We start from the raw sequence: 16,682 nt of genomic DNA on the forward strand, positions 1-16,682 counted from the left end.
TCATGACTATAATATACAATTCAATTTTAATTTATTCAATTTATTTCATTTATATAGTGCCAAATCACAACAAAGCTGCCTCAAGGCATTTCACACAAGTAAGGTTTAACCTTACCAACCCCTAGAGCAAGCACACGGACGACAGTGGTAAGGAAAAACTCCCTCTGATGATATTGAGGAAGAAACCTCAAGCAGACCAGACTCAAAGGGGTGTGACCCACTGCCTAGGCCCTTCTAACAGTTTCAAGGTTTTTTTTACAAAGTTTTACAGAGCTGAAGAAATAGAAAACAGAAATTTTAAACATCTGCTGCATCAGTTTCAGGCATGGCATCTCACGGTCAGTCCAGCATCCTGTTGTCTACAGATGCCACTCCAGCGCATTTCCCTCCACACCTCGGACAGAGAGAAAAAGAGCAGAATCAGTCGGGTGGAAGAACCACACCTGAGGTATAATTCATCAACATTAAATTGACAGGAAAGCAGAGTTGAGAATGAAAATGACTTTAAAAGGGCAGAAAGCCTAGTTCCATACTATGCCAGTATCCTAGCCATATGAGTGGGAGAATAGACGTGTCTTCAGTCTGGACTTAAATGTCTCTACAGAATCAGACTGTTTTACGTGCATAGGGAGATCATTCTACAAAACAGGCGCACGATAAGAGAAGGCTCTGTGGCCCACAGTTTTTATTCACCCTAGGGACAAAAAGTAGTCCTCTGCCCTGAGAACGCAAGCCCCGAGCCGAAAAGTTGGGTTTAATAAGGTCAACTAAGTAGGGAGGTGCTAGTCCATGAATAATTTTATAGGTTAATTGCAGAACCTTAAAATCTGATCTCACAAGGACAAGAAGCCAGTAAAGAGACACCAAAATGGGTGTAATGTGGTCAAACTTTCTCCTTCCTGTAAAAAGTCTGGCAGCAGCATTTTGAACGAGTTGGAGAGTCCTAATGCTGGACTGGGGTTAATGCATGGATCAGAGTCTCCGCATCAGCCACAGACAGGATGGGACGAATTTTCACTATATTTCGCAGATAAGGAAGCAGTCCTCATAATATCTTTAATGTGTAGGTCAAAGGACAACATGGGATCAAAGCACCCCAAGGTCAGTGTGTCTTTGTCAGTGTGATGTATGACACACAAGCCAAGGTTAAGCGTTAGCTGTGCAAACAAAAATATCTTTGATTTTTAATTTTGTAATAAAGTCTAAAATGACCAAAATTAATTTAGCATTCCTTTTAAAATGTTGCCATAAGTAATAAAATAGAGCCATGGCATTTAATGTTTGTGTTGTCATTTATCTGACCTAGTTTAGCATTAGACAGACAGACAGAGGATTGAGGTTGATAGATCAATAGCTACAGACAGATAGCTATATAACAGATATAGATTGCTATAGACAGCTATCAAGTGCAATATGAATACAGAGATATTGGTCGAGAGAGAGAAAGAATAACATACCCCAGCAAACTTTAGTCAGACTGAGTGATCCGATAACTCAAGTAGGCATTATAACTACATAGAAATAGAACTAACAGAAAACCAATATTTACTATTTTTTCTTACTAGGTATGCTGTTGTCAATCAATCAATCAATCAACATTTATTTATAAAACGCTTTACAGCGCCGACTGGTGTCCAAAGTGTTTAACATTCAAAACAAAAATTCACAAAAATAAAACACGTATATAAGAAAATTTTAAAACAGCACGTAAAAACAGAACATGTCACCTCCCCACTAAGTGTTAAAAGCCAGTTCAAAAAAATAAGTCTTTAACTTAGATTTAAAAAGTGCTATGTCAGGAATAGTACTAATTCAAGAGGTATCTTGTTCACCCCAGCGTTTGTATTTTGACCTCGGAACATCTAAGTAAAGCTGTCCAGATGCCTGTAATGTCCTACTGTAAGTACGCAAAATTAAAATTTCAAACAAGTAGGGAGGTGCAAGGCCATAAATAGCTTTAAAAACAAACATTAAAATCTGAAAAATCAATTCTAAAACGAACTGGAAGCCAGTGGAGTGAGTACAAGATGGGCGTAATATTCTCACGTCTGAAAGTGTTTGTTAAAAGACAAGCAGCAGCATTCTGCACCAATTGGAGACGTGCAAGAGAAGACTGATTAATGCTAGAATAAAGTGCATTACAATAATCAAGTCTGGAGCTGATGAAAGCATGAATGGCTGTTTCAAGATCACATCTACTGAGGAAGTGCTTTATTTTAGCCAAAAGACGAAGCTGGAAAAAACTTGATTTGACAACAGAGTTGTTACACGAATAGGTGTAACATCTTACAGTATTTCTTTTAATTGATCCAAGTTTCACTTTTTCGGTGGCAGAGACTGGTGAGAGAAGCCATCAGTTGTGGATAATACTATAAATGTTACTTGCTTCTTTCATCCATTACCAATTAAACTCTTTAATAATGACATCTTCAATTGGACCCACTATACTGAAAATTATTAATCTGTCACAAACACGTGGCTCTGTTCCTGCATGCTTTACTGTAAATCTTAAACCTATTCTTCAGAAACCCAACCTAGATCCAGGTTCACTGGCAAATTATGCTGCTCAAAAATTCTTGAAAAAGCAGTTACACAGCAGCTTGTGATTTATTTGACTAACCTTATCTCTTTGAGTCCCTACAATTGCTTTTAGAACTCTTCGCCGCATGTACTGAAGTGGTAAATGATCTTCTGCTGGCAATGGACTGAGATACCACCACAGTACTGTTGATCTTAGTGCTGAGCTTGATATGGGTGATCACTGAATATTCTTGGATAGGCTTGGAAATTATTTTGCAATTCCTAGTTGGGTTCTCCCGTGGTTAGCATCATATTTATCTAACCAAACTCAATGTGTCTTGCATACCAACATTACTTCGAGACCCGCCCAGGTAAAATATGGGATACCACAGGGTTCTCTATTAGGCCCTCTGCTATTCTCTCTTTGCTGCTGATGCTATGGAATTACATTTATGCTGAAGACACTCATCTTTACATGCCAATCTCTCAAAAGAAAATTTATACAAGTGTCTGGTGTTTGTGAAAAAGTGTAATTTCTTACTTTTAAATACAGACACAGACACCAATTTTGATCAGGAGACGTTAACATTGTATGTATGTGTCATTGGTCATAGTAATAGAGCAAAAAAATCTAGGAGTGATGTTTTATCCCACACTGTCCTACTTGTATGACCTACACAACACATTAGAGAAATCACAAAGAAAGCTTTCTTTGAACTGCAAAACACTGTAAAGATTCAACCTATGCTGTATGGCAGGGGTCACCAACCCTGTTCCTGGAGAGCACCTGCCCTGCATATTTTCCATGTCTACCTACTGTTGAGGCCGAAGGATTTTCAGGTTTGTCTGTCGAAGAAGAAAGAGTCAGGACATTGACTGTTTGTCAAATAACAGGCTTTAATACAAAGTTTTGGATGCTATTTCAACCAGAGAGTGTGCTCTGATTGGAACAATGTAAAGTGTGGCTTTCTGAGCTCAGCTTTTATCCACATCAGGGCAGGAAGAAATTATACATACGGTGTTAACACAATACATTTGTTCACACATAAACACAGAGTGAGAGGAAAAGGAAGTAGTGGTTGTTCTATCTATGAGAGTGGCAGGGCTGTGATGATCAAAGGGTCCTTTTCATTTGCAAGTCCTTGGGGGTCTCGGAGCCACATCCCACTGTGAGACTGGGTGGCATTGTGACTGATCAGGGTTTTGCAGTGTGACACAAAGCCATTTGTGTGACATGTAACAAGAAAAGGGAAGGCTGGAGGAACGTCTCAGATACCTTCACATTAAGCATGTCTTAACTTTTAGGTACAGAAAGGTGACAGGGCTGTCGAACAGTACATTTAGTTAAATAAAACATTTAGTAAAACATGCGATATTTATCATTTTAACACTACTCAAGCCACAGCTGATTTTTTAAAAAGTGGTGTTTTCCAGCTCTTGATTGGCTGAGCACACCTGATAGAGTTAATTGCCTGGGAGTGGAACAGGGACAGTTAGAAAGCATGTAGGGCTGGTGCCCTCCAGGAACAGGGTTAGTGACCCCTGCTGTATGATGAATGCTTTTGTTTCATCTAGAATTTATTATTGTAATGGCGTCTTGTCTGGCTTGCCACACACACTCACAGAAATAATTAACCCTAACTTTTAAGATTTATGTAATTTTATTACATGACAAATTCCCATTTACTTTTTAAGATAATTTTAATACAAACCTACCAAATAAACCTTACATGATGCATATTAATTACTGTAATAAATCCTATTCATTTGAAATGCACAATCCTCAGCTTTATGTATTTAGTATTAATAAAATAGAATTACTCTAAGTCAATAATGATGGCAGTATTTATTTAAAATACAGTGGTTAATGTGCTTGGTTTCCGTGCAGAAGGTTCCGGGTTCAAATCCCACCCCTGCTACATTTCTCCATGTGATGTGGAGTTGCGTCAGGAAGGGCATCCGGCGTAAAACCTGTGCCAATTCAACATGCAGATCCACCTTGGATTTGCTGTGGTGACCCCGAGTGCAAACAAGGGAGCAGCCGAATGGACTTACTAAAGTATATTGTTTGAATTGCATAATAATTATGTTACCTATGCCATTTATCTTGTATAGGTAACATAATTATATGCATCATGTAAGTTTTATTTGGTAGGTTTGTATTAAAATTACCTAAAAAAAAAAAGGTAAATGGGAATTTGTCATGTAATAAAATTACATAAATCTTAAAGGTTAGGGGTAATTATTTCTGTGAGTGCACTCGTATCAAAGGTCTTCAAATGGTTCAAAATGATGATTTTAAGGTTTTTTTATACAAAATCCTACATGGACAAGTGCCTTCCTATCTGGCTGGTCCAGTTAAACCTTATGTACCAGCCCATACTCTGATTTCTTGGGATATAGGAATACTGTGTGTTACAAAGGTAATGAAGAAGTCAGCAGGTCACAGAGCTTTTTCTTACTGTGCACCTTTGCTGTGGAATGGTTTGCTCACTAAGATACATCTGATTCCATGGAGTTGTTTAAATCCAGATTAAAGACTCATTGTTGTGAAAGTGTAGGAACACGGACCCACAACAGGGGGCGCAAATGAACGGACAATGGAGGAAGTCAAATAACAACACTTTACTGTTGTGAATGAGCACAACAAACACGGCAGGTCACAATAGTATGCAATGAAGTCAATGTACAGAACGTGTCATGTGGGCAGGCTCGAAGATAAGAGACGTCTGTCCAAAGCAGAACCGGAACCACACGATTTCCTCCGCCACCGAACCCCGGGAATACTGGAGCCGCCAAGTCCCGAACTCCCAGGTGGTCACTGCCTCCGCTTGTCGGATCTGGTACTGCTGGCGAGGAACAAAAACAGTTAGATGTAGGTGGGTTTACACCCAGCAACACGTATGGTGGGAAAATCCACCTCCACCTCTCATCAAAAAGCTGGTAAATGCAGGAGTATGGTTACTTATCAACAGGTAGGAGAAAAGTCCAACTCGGTCTCCAGCTGCAAGCACTCACTCTGCTGTCAAAAACACAAAGCAACAATATTCTGCTGTCAGAAAGATAATTCAATCGGCTGAGCTCGTTACCTCCTAGGAATAGCGATATCTCGGCAAAGAGGTGGAGATGTCGTCCTGCTGATATACAGATGAAGATCAGATGATTGGTGACAGCTGTCATAGGTGATGAGTGTCAGCTGTCACCCCGGCGGCTCCTGTGAGGCGGCAGCGCCCTCTTGTGCCTGGAGCCCACACTCCAGGCAGGGTGCCCTCTGGTGGTGGTGGGCCAGCAGTACCTCCTCTTCAGCGGCCCACACAACACTCATCTGTTCTCTGTACTAATTGACATAGACTTAGTTGTACTGAATGACTGTCTTTCCCTCCATTACTGGTGGAGAACAATTCAGTCTTATCACATCCAAATTCTATGCAATGTTAGCAAAGCATAGGACAGTAATACCATCCCTGGTTCTCAAGACCAGGCACCTAAGTGGCTGTAATCTATTCTTTTCTATTCTCCTATTTTACTCTTCCTTTTTAGATATTTAGATATACCTTTGTATACTGGCATAGTTCCACCTTAGAACTGGAATATAATATATAAGATATACCTTACTGAATTTTCATGTAACACATGTAAGCTGAGGATTTGATGAACCATCATGTGAATGGAGTCTGGAGGGTGTTTCTGTGACTGATTTGACACTGATCACTGACACGGCATTTGTGGTTCATTTGTTGGAATTCTAGTCTCGGTCATTTGGATTTGGAATTTTATGCGCCATTGGTTGTTGTGACCAGGAGACTCCATATGATTGCTGAGCTGTAACATTTCTGTCTTTGCATGCGTGACAGTCGGACTTCACTGCATTGATATAGTGGTTTTATGGTCAAATCGCTTTACCCTGACTCCTCACATCCCCCACACCCCTACACAGTCACACAACGATGTCAGGGTGCTGCTGTGCAAGGTGCTCACAACACGCTGAGAGCAACTGGGAGCAATTCTTTGCTGCACTCTCTTTTATTTGTTATGTTGTTGTTGTGAACATGGTCAAAGCAGATGGTGAGTTTGGTCTACTTGAGGTTTCTTCCTGTCATCAAAAAAAAAAAATGCTTGAGAGAGGTTTTCCTGACCACTGTTGCTAATGCTTGCTAATGGAATGAGTAAACTTAGACTTTACACCTATGATGCGCCCTGGGGTGACTTAGTTTGTGATTTAGCTTTGTAAAAATAAATGGGCCAGGGGGGGATTTGATAGCAGATTTCTTATTTCAACATTGGCAGTGGTGTTCTCATGTGTGGGAATAACTGGTTCATATTAATACTTTAATCCTTTGCTCAAATGGGAGTCTGTCGGATTTCCATCAACAAATCTTTGACCTGCAGGGAACACGTAATTCCAGGGTGTTAATGATTAACCGGCTATTGTCCAAGCTTATCCGAAGCTTTACTTCCCCTAATCCTGTTTCTCAAGTAATAGGCAGGTTGTAAACAAACGAACATCCACATGCACAAAAGAGCCTTTCGGTATTTGGGCTGATACACAGATTTAATGGTGTAACAGGTGCGACAGCAGATTGAGGTGGTGAGAAAGGAAGAAATAAAGAGAGGGAAAAGAGTGAGAGTTAAATTGTTGGCTGTAGAAGTAGAGGACAGACACGTGGGACAAACAATGCAAGGCAGGCGGTAGCTGTTAAAAAGATAAATAATAATCATTAAAACAATATAGGATAGTTCAGAAGGCCTGAAAGAGAATCTAATGCAGAATTTTGGACACTGGGATTGTTTCAGCGTCACTGTTCACTGATCAGCAGAAGATCTAACAAGGACTAAAAGCCATATGACAGGTGAGGAACTTATGCACTTATTATGATCAGCTTGATGCTCCTTCTGCTTTACATCAACTTAAAAGAGAATGTGGTCGTATTAGGGTTGTAATAGAGGTGCACCGATCTCATAGTTTGGATCGGTTTTGGTCCAACACTGGCCAAAACTGTTGGTTTGGATACCAGGGAGAATCCAAGTTGAGTCTTCTACAGCATGTCATGTTGTGAGTTATGAATTTTTTTCTTTAGGGGAGTCGAACTTTTGGTTCACAGTCTGAGTTGGTATTTTGTAAGACAACTAGGTTAAAGTACATCTAGACAAATGTATTAATTAACAGATTTGTTGTTTTAAGGTAGAGGGAAGAGATGTTAAATTGGTATTTGGTATCAGCAGAGCTGAATCATTCCAGTATTGTTCACCAGTACAAGTCATGGTTTGGAGATCACGGCACAATAAAGGCATTGTGTGTTCCTCATAAACCTACAGAACAAAATACAAACACAAAATTAAAAAGCAGTAATATACTGTATCACTTGCAATGGTGAACAATTACATTAAAATACACATCTGAAGATGGCAAATATACTTCATGGTCAATAATTCAGACCTCACAGTGTTTTAACAGTTCACAGACCACAGTTCGGTCTGTGTGAAATATTGTAAGGTTCTGAGGGTCGTTTTTTGGCCTGTTGCACCCCCTAGGTTGTATCATGATTGCTTGGATGATTTTCATTCATTAATTTCTTTTTTTTTTTTATTTGTCCATGAGGGATGATTTACTGATGCAGACTCAGAACAGATCTATTATCCATCTTTAATCACGTTCCTTACTGAACTTTAGTGAACTATCCTCTTATCGGTCTGTCTGGGGAAAAATAAATAATAATCAGTATGATGTCTGAAAGAAATTCGCTCGATTTACATACAAGTTTTAATAGTTTGGCGGTCATGTAGTTTTGAATCCTAAAATTTACGAGTAAATTACTTTTACTTTTGTAGGTTTTTAAGAATCAGCCCAACTGTGCAGCAGGTTCTCTTTCTGCAAGAGAACCTCACTATTGTTGTTTTACATGTTTGTGTTTATTTAAGTCAGGAAAAATCTTGGATAACTGGAAAAATCCCTACAGTTGTATCTAAAAGTTTGGCACCCTTGATGCCAAACTTTGGCATCAAGGGTGCCAAAGTTTGGATCAGCAATTTCAGTTAAATATATCATATAGCAGACAAACACAGTGATACATGAGAAGTGAAATGAAGTTTATAGGATTTACAGAAAGTGTGCATTAATTCTTTAAGCAAAATCAGGCAGGTGCATACATTTGGGCACCCCAACACAAAAAATGCATCAATATTTAGTAGATCCTCCCAGAAATAACAGCCTCTAAACGCTTCCTATAGCTTCCAATGAGAGTCTGTATTCTGGTTGAAGGTATTTTTGACAGTTCTTTCCAACAAAACATCTCATGTTTGTTGGTTTCCGAGCATGGGCAACCTGCTTAAAATCACACCACAGATTTTCAATAATATTCATGTCTTGGAACTGAGATGGCCAGTCCAGGACGTTGTACTTGTTCCTCTGCATGAATGCCTTAGTAGATTTTGAGCAGTGTTTAGGGTCGTTGTCTTGTTGAAAGATCCAGCCCCGGTGCAACTTCAACTTTGTCACTGATTCTTGAACATCGTTCTCAAGAATCTGCTGATATTGACCGGAATCCATGTGACCCTCAACTTTAACAAAATTCCCAGTACCTGCACTGGCCACACAGTCACACAGCATGATGGAACCACCTCCAAATTTTAGTGTAGGTAGCAAGTGTTTTTCTTGGAATGCTGTGTTCTTTCTCAGCCATGCATACCGCCCCTTGGTATAGATAGATAGATAAGAACTTTATTAATCCCGAAGGAAATTGCATTTGGCCTGCTGCTCACAAAACATCAATCATACAACAAATAAATTGTTATGTGCCAACGCGGGTTGAGGAGCGGACCTGCGTCTGACTGAACCCAGCGCTAAATAACCAGAAAGCGGTTCCAAAAACAAAACATTTATTTCCCTTTCTGTGCAATAATTGTGTACAACATAATATATGGTTTGTCTGGCGGAGTGAAGGACGGCGCGCTCTCCAGCGCCCAAAGGGATCAAAGCCCGGTGCTTCTGGACTCAAATTCACAGCCAAACACCCCCCAGGTGGACACGACAAACTGACTCTCTGATATGTGCTGACAGCATGTGTCCCTCACCCGTCCTCCTTCACAGGCACGATGTGTCAAACCTAGGCACGGTCCTCAGCATCTCACAAACGAACGTCACAAGGTCGAGTTCCCGGCAATTCTGCTTGAATCACTCATGGCTTAAATGCAGAACACCATCTCATTATCTGCTTCAGCTGAAAGTCTTTAAGTCTGCACGTGAGCATCATCCACAGGAGCTGCGAGTCATTAGGCCTGCACATGAACATCCTCCACAAGTGCAGCCAATAATGTTGATGAGGGTGAAGGATTCTTCTGCCAGCACCTTCTCCACAGACAAAAACCAGTTTGCATACCACCTGGAGAGCAAAGAAAAGAAAACAACACAAAAACATCCAGCCAAACCCCCCAACACACAACAGTACCCCCCCATCAACGGGAAGCCTCCCGGCGACCGAACAGACCAGGCCCGAGAACAGCACCTCCCTCCGGGGTCCACGACAGCAAGCAGACAGCGTAACGCTCCCAAGGTCCATAGTAGACAGCAGGACAGGGCACCGCGGCTGGAAGGCCGGCTGGCATCAACAAAACCCCAAAAAAGTCCCATATACAACCCACCATACAAGAAAAACACAAAACCCACCCAAAACCTCCCCAGGGGACCGTCCCATCCAACCCCGGGAAGAAAAGAAAAACCCCCAAATGCAAAAACCCAACACAGCCCCAACAACACAATACACACACAAATTCACAAAGAAAAATAACAAACAACCCCCCCCCCCCCCCCCCCAGAATGATATGCAGAGCCCAATCCCCCCCCCCTCCCCCCCAGAAGACCTTTACCGCCAGTTCCAGGAGAGACAACCAAAACCGGAATCCTACAGAGGTCCCCAGGTTTACATGGAGGAGCAGCGCCCCCCAGAGGACCGTCCCATCAACCCTGGAGGTGGAACCCGGAAGGAAGCATAAAAACACAAAAATCCAACCCCCGGCGGACTTCATTAAAACACCCCGGGGGCAAATAAAACAACTGGAAAACCCTGTTACCTCCCCCAGCACCCCGAAAGACCCCAGATCACTCCCAGAGCCAGTCGTTAGCTCCATTTTGGCGAACGGCACAAAACCACTAAGCCGGGGAAGGAAACAGGAAAAACTAACCTGGTCCCAACCCCGAAGCGCAGCAGAAAACCGGAAATACGTCCGGTGCCCCTACCCGACCATACCACCAGCCTATCGGGAGGGGCGGAACTACCGAAATGGCGAACGGCAACAGATCGGCCCACCCCTCCGACTGAGGTATGTTCCCGCTGCACCACACCCCGGTAACACCAATGACGAACGGTCAAAGGCCCACCGAGGCTGGAGTGGAACCGGGCCCTAACCAAACCCAAAAAAACGCCCCTGACAACCCCCCCCAGGTGCAGAGGTCTTCTGAGAAACACTCAGCGTGACCAACCTGCACCACCCCACAACCCACAAGACAAACGGTCTTAGAGCAAATGAGGTTGGGGTTAGGGAAGCAGGGAAATAAAAAACAACAAAACAAAACGACCCAATCCCAAACAGAAAATACCTAAATTCAAATGATAAAAACCAACGATTGGCTGAGTCCAGCCGAGCTCCGAACCGCCAGTCGTTCACCCCACCAGAACCGCCTCTAAACACCCAAACAATTTATAACCCCTTACAAAAGAACAAAAACAGCCCACATAACTAATTATGTTTTTTTTTTTTTGTGTCCATTATTGTGCCTGTCCCAGAACACCTGGAGATACGTCATCACTATCTTTCTTGACGCTTATGTGACCGGGGCAATATGGCGGCTTCAGCTCGTCCGAGCTGCATGGGCTCATCTGCAAGAGGAGCCAGAGGTCCCGTCGGAGGAGTCTCAGTGGGGTGAAGAAGAGGCAGCCCAGATCTGTGTCGGGGAAAGCCCAGAGACGAAAAGACCCGCTCTGATGTCCACCCTCTCTCGCGTCCACGCTCCTTTATCCGATCATCTAGACGAATAACCAAAGATATTAGCTCATCTAAATCTTTTGGTTTGTCACGGACTGCTAGCTCGTCTTTTAATGAATCCTTTAAACCATCCACAAACACTCCTCTTAAAGCTGCGGCATTCCAACTGGACTGAGCAGAAAAAATTCGGAAATCCACGAAATAATCCGCCGCACTCCGCCTCCCCTGCCTGAGATTCAGCAACCGTTGGGCAACGGTATTTGTTTTCACTGGATGGTCAAAAACCAATCGGAACTCCCGGGAGAAATCCTTAAAGGATCCTAACAATGGAGAGTTATTACTCCACAACGCAGTGACCCAAGCTAAGGCGTCACCTCGGAGCAAATTTGTCACATATGAGACACGGCTACCATCAGAAGAGAAGGAAGCCGGTCGCTGAGCAAAAACCAGAGAACATTGCATCAAAAACGGAGCACAAGCTTCAACGTTTCCCGCATAAGGCTCCGGATGACAAATAATTGGTTCGGAAGCCAAATCTCTGGGTGATGGAGTTATCTGCACCGGTATCGATGGTGCCGCAGCTGGAGCAGCAGGAAACGGAACGGCTTGCGCTGCAAGCTCCGTAACGCGGGCATCTGTTTGTTTAATTTGGTTTGCGAGATGCTGTAATTGCTCCCATATTTTCTCCAAGTGTTCTTGAACTCTTTCGGCAAATGGAACTACTTCTGCCACTGGGCTTCAGTGTAAACATCCTGCAAGTGTCATTGTTCTATGACTATGCAAATAGAAATTCTGCTACTATAATTATAATAACATTTGGCCTTGGATGGCTCATTTTGGACTTCTGTCACATATGTCACACAAATCCACATCTGGAGTACATCAGTCTACTCATTCCAGCTTACTATAAAGAAGGCAAAACGCAGTGTATCACAATTTCCAGGGTGCCCATTTATTAAGTATCAGGAAGGATTTTAAAAAGTCTACTGTTGAAAAATACAAATTTTCGTGACATATGCAGGTATGTCCATAAACGTCATTTGACAGGGAAGATGGTGACTGTGAAGTACGTCCGAATCATTCCCAACTATACCCTCACTCACATCTACAGTGGTGGCCAAAAGTATTGAGACAAAACAAAAAAAATTAAATTTTTTAATCAAATTTATATTTTACAGAGAATCCTAGCTAAAATTACAGCACATAACAATGTACATCTGTTATACAGTACTCAGTACTTCGTATGGAGTCCTTTGTTCTTCAAAACCTGAGCAACCCGCTTTGGCATGGAATCAAACAGGCAATGACAGTAATCCGGTGTGACTTCTTGAATCCATGCTTGTTTGATTGTCTCTTGAAGTTCATGCACTGAGGAAGTTTTTTTTGGCAGCAACGGCTTTCTTCACTTGGGTCCAACAATTCTCGATTGGGTTGAGGTCCGGAGATGACCCTGGCCATGGTTCCAAGAGCTGGATGTCCTGGTCCCTCAGCCAATTCTTCACCACTTTGGCCATGTGGCATGGTGCTCCATCTTGCTGAAATATGGTGGTCCCATGGAATTTGGAAAAGTAAGGAAGCTCTTCCTTTAGAAACTCCAAGTACTTCTGGGAATTGACTGTTTCTTCTGGAGCCAAACTGTGAAGTCCAGCTCGCCCATGGCAGGAAATGGCACCCCAGACCATCACCTTTGGTGGGTTCTTGACAACTGGAATGGTGTACCATGGTGAATACCATTGGCTGCGTGGTCTCCGGATGGTTGCCTTGTAACAGTTGAACTGTAAGATCATTGCCTTGTCACTGAAAATAACTTTCTGCCAGTCCTCAGCAGTCCAGTGAACATACCGGCGGCAGAAGGCAATGCAAACCCGCAAATTTTTGCCATTACTAGTTTGTTTTGAACTGGGGTCTGTGATCGTATTTCTTATATATATATATATATATATATATATATATATTCTTCTTCTTTGTCTTTCGGCTGTTCCCGTTAGGGGTCGCCACAGCAGATCAATCGTTTCCATCTCACCCTGTCCTCTGTATCTTCCTCTGTCACACCAACCACCTGCATGTCCTCTCTCAGCACATCCATGAACCTCCTCTTTGGCCTCCCTGTTCTCCTTCTGCCTGGTGGCTCCATCCTCAGCATCCTTCTCCCTATATACCCTGGGTCCCTCCTCTGCACATGTCCAAACCATCGCAATCTCACCTCTCTGACTTTGTCTCCAAACCGTCCCACCTGAGTTGTCCCTCTGATATGTTCATTCCTAATGTTGTCCATTCTTGTCACTCCCAAAGAGAATTTCAACATCTTCAGCTCTGCCACCTCCAGCTCCGCCTCCTGTCTTTTTGTTAGTGCCACTGTCTCTAAGCGATACAACATATCACAAATCACTCCTGCCACCTTTCTCCACCCACTCCACCCTGCCTGCACTCTCTTCTTCACCTCTCTACCACACTCTCCATTACTTTGAACAGGTGACCCCAAATATTTAAACTCATCTACTTTCACCACTTCTACTCCTTGTAACTGCACTATTCCACTGGGCTCCCTCTCATTCACACACATGTATTCAGTCTTGCTTCTACTGACTTTCATTCCCCTTCTCTCCAAAGCATATCTCCACCTCTCCAGACTAGACTCAACTTGCTCTCTACTCTCACTACAGATCACAATGTCATCTGCAAACATCATAGTCCATGGGGACTCCTGTCTGATCTCATCCGTCAACCTGTCCATCACCACTGCAAACAAGAAAGGACTCAGAGCTGATCCTTGGTGTAATCCCACCTCCACCTTGAATGAGTCTGTCATTCCGACTGCGCATCTCACCGCTGTCACACTATTCTTGTACATGTCCTGCACTACCCTAACATACTTCTCTGCCACTCCAGACTTCCTCATACAATACCACAACTCTTCTCTTGGCACCCTATCATAAGCTTTTTCTAAATCCACAAACACACAACGTAACGCTTTCTGTCCTTCTCTGTACTTCTCCAACAGTATTCTCAGAGCAAACATTGCATTGTAGTGCTCTTTCTCGGCATGAAACCATATTGCTGCTCATAGATCTTCACCTGTTTTCTAAGCCTGGCTTCTACTACTCTTTCCCATAACTTCATGCTGTGGCTGATCAGCTTTATGCCTCTGTAGTTACTGCAGCTCTGCACATCACCCTTGTTCTTGAAAATAGGAACCAGCACACTTCGTCTCCAATCGTCAGGCACCTCTCACTTTCCAAGATTTTATTAAACAATCTGGTTAGCAAAGTATGATGCAATATTACATCTGACACATTTACAACCAATCAGAGCACATGATGAAATATTTCATCATACTTTATGAGTAATACGATAGAGCGCTAATAAGCAATTAACTAAAAATTCAATTTTATCATGCTGTGTCAATACTTTTGGCCACCACTGTAGTATGCAGTACTGTAACTGTTGGGTAGTATGAACTAACCGATGTTAAGTACATAATTGGTATTCAGATGCGGATTGGACTCCTGATTTCTGTGTGAGATGTGACCACTCAGCCTCTGCACTTTTTACCTGACACCCATACAGACTGTCGAAGACAGATTGAGAAGTCCTCTCTATAAAAAAAAGTGGGCTCAGTGAGCAGCAGCTCCTTCACATTTAAAGTGACAGGCACAGAAACAGGTCTTTTCTTTGAGAGCTGAGCATTGGATGTGTCAGCAGGCATCTTCTCAGTACCATCTACGTGGTGATTTCGGCTAAAATATTAATATCAGTTTCTAAGACAATTTTGACCTTTTGCATATCAGTTTGCTGAAACGCGTGTATAATGTGACCCCTTTAATGTACAAGCCGCAGTGGACTTGGTGGCCACCAGACCTAGGTTTTGGAAATGAAAGAAACTGACAAACACACTCATTTCAAGCCCCAAATCAGACAAAATTTGTACAGTATTGAAAATGGCAAACAAACAAACAAAAACATGCAACGATTCTTACATTTCACAGTATGACCCCCAAGATATTTCATATTCTATGTGGTCAGCTTCATTTTATTTGTTAATATACATCCATCCTTGGATTTAAATCCAAGTCATAATGCACCATTAACATTTTAGGACATTATATGCTATCTTCTTAAGTACTGATTCCATTTGCACACAATCTGTTGCAAACGTCACATGAGGTAAAAGTAAGCATTTTTATTTCTACAGTTGGGTTCAAAATAATAGTAGTGTGTTTAAAAAAGTGAGTAAAGCTCAAAATCCTTAAAATAGCTTTTATTTCCAAACACACAAATGCATTGAGAACGCTGCACATTCTATTCCAAATCAAAACAAAGAAAAATGTATCCAATTTGTTACTATTTTGCAGAAAGTGGAGAAAAGGGAATATTATGCTGTTCAAAAAAATAGCAGTATCTCCATTTTTCTTTACAAACTCATTTACTGTATAAACTGAAAAATGTTTGAAGATTCAGTGAATCAGTGAACTAATATTTAGCTGTAGAACCACTGTTTCTGAGAACAACTTCACATCTGTGTTGCATGGAATCGACCAGTTCTGGCACCTGTGAATTCCAGTCCAGGATGATTGGACTACATTCAAGAATTGCCTCAGAAACAGTATTTTTGAAGTCACCCCGCAAGTTTTCTCCTGGATTAAGGTCCTGGGATTGGGCTGGCCACTCCATAACATTAATCTTGCTGGTCCAGAACAAGGTGCTGCTTGCTTGCTGGTGTGTTTGGGGTCATTTGTCTTGTTGAAACAACCATTTCAAGGGCATTTCCTCTTTCGCATAAGGCAACATGATCTCTTCAAGTATTCTGATCAAACTGATCCATGATCCCTGGTATAGACAGACCCCACACCATAGTATGAGAAACATCCCCATATCATGATGCTTGCTCCACCACTCCTCACGGTGTTCACAGTGTACTGTGGCTTGGAAGTCATCTTTTAGATTAGATAGAACTTTATTGATCCCTTAGAAAGACAGGGAAATTGAGGTTACAGCAGCATTGTGTAACAGCACACAGGGTAAGAAGCACACAGAGCATCAAAAATGAAAGTAAAAAAACAATTTATAAATATAAATACACAAATATAAATACCAGACATACTGATCTCTACTAGTTTACTGGCTACTCCTGTTCCTCTCCTTCCTATCCTCTGTCTTCCTGTTACTCCTCCCCCCAAGAGAGG

The 16,682-nt window shown here is 42.1% G+C and overlaps 1 protein-coding gene across 1 annotated transcript in view; it reads left to right on the forward strand.

Annotated features, from left to right (window-relative positions):
• The first annotated feature begins 7,175 nt into the window (after window positions 1-7,175).
• Window positions 7,176-16,682, forward strand: part of tmprss4a (transmembrane serine protease 4a) — a 49,624-nt gene continuing 40,117 nt past the window's right edge. Inside the window, exon 1 of the mRNA XM_034169271.1 lies at window positions 7,176-7,370. The gene's annotated coding sequence lies outside the window, so the exon portion shown is untranslated. The remainder of the gene's footprint in view (window positions 7,371-16,682) is intronic.

The sequence above is a fragment of the Thalassophryne amazonica genome, chromosome 4 (genome assembly GCF_902500255.1).
Source record: "Thalassophryne amazonica chromosome 4, fThaAma1.1, whole genome shotgun sequence".
In the NCBI taxonomy this organism is placed as follows: domain Eukaryota; kingdom Metazoa; phylum Chordata; class Actinopteri; order Batrachoidiformes; family Batrachoididae; genus Thalassophryne; species Thalassophryne amazonica.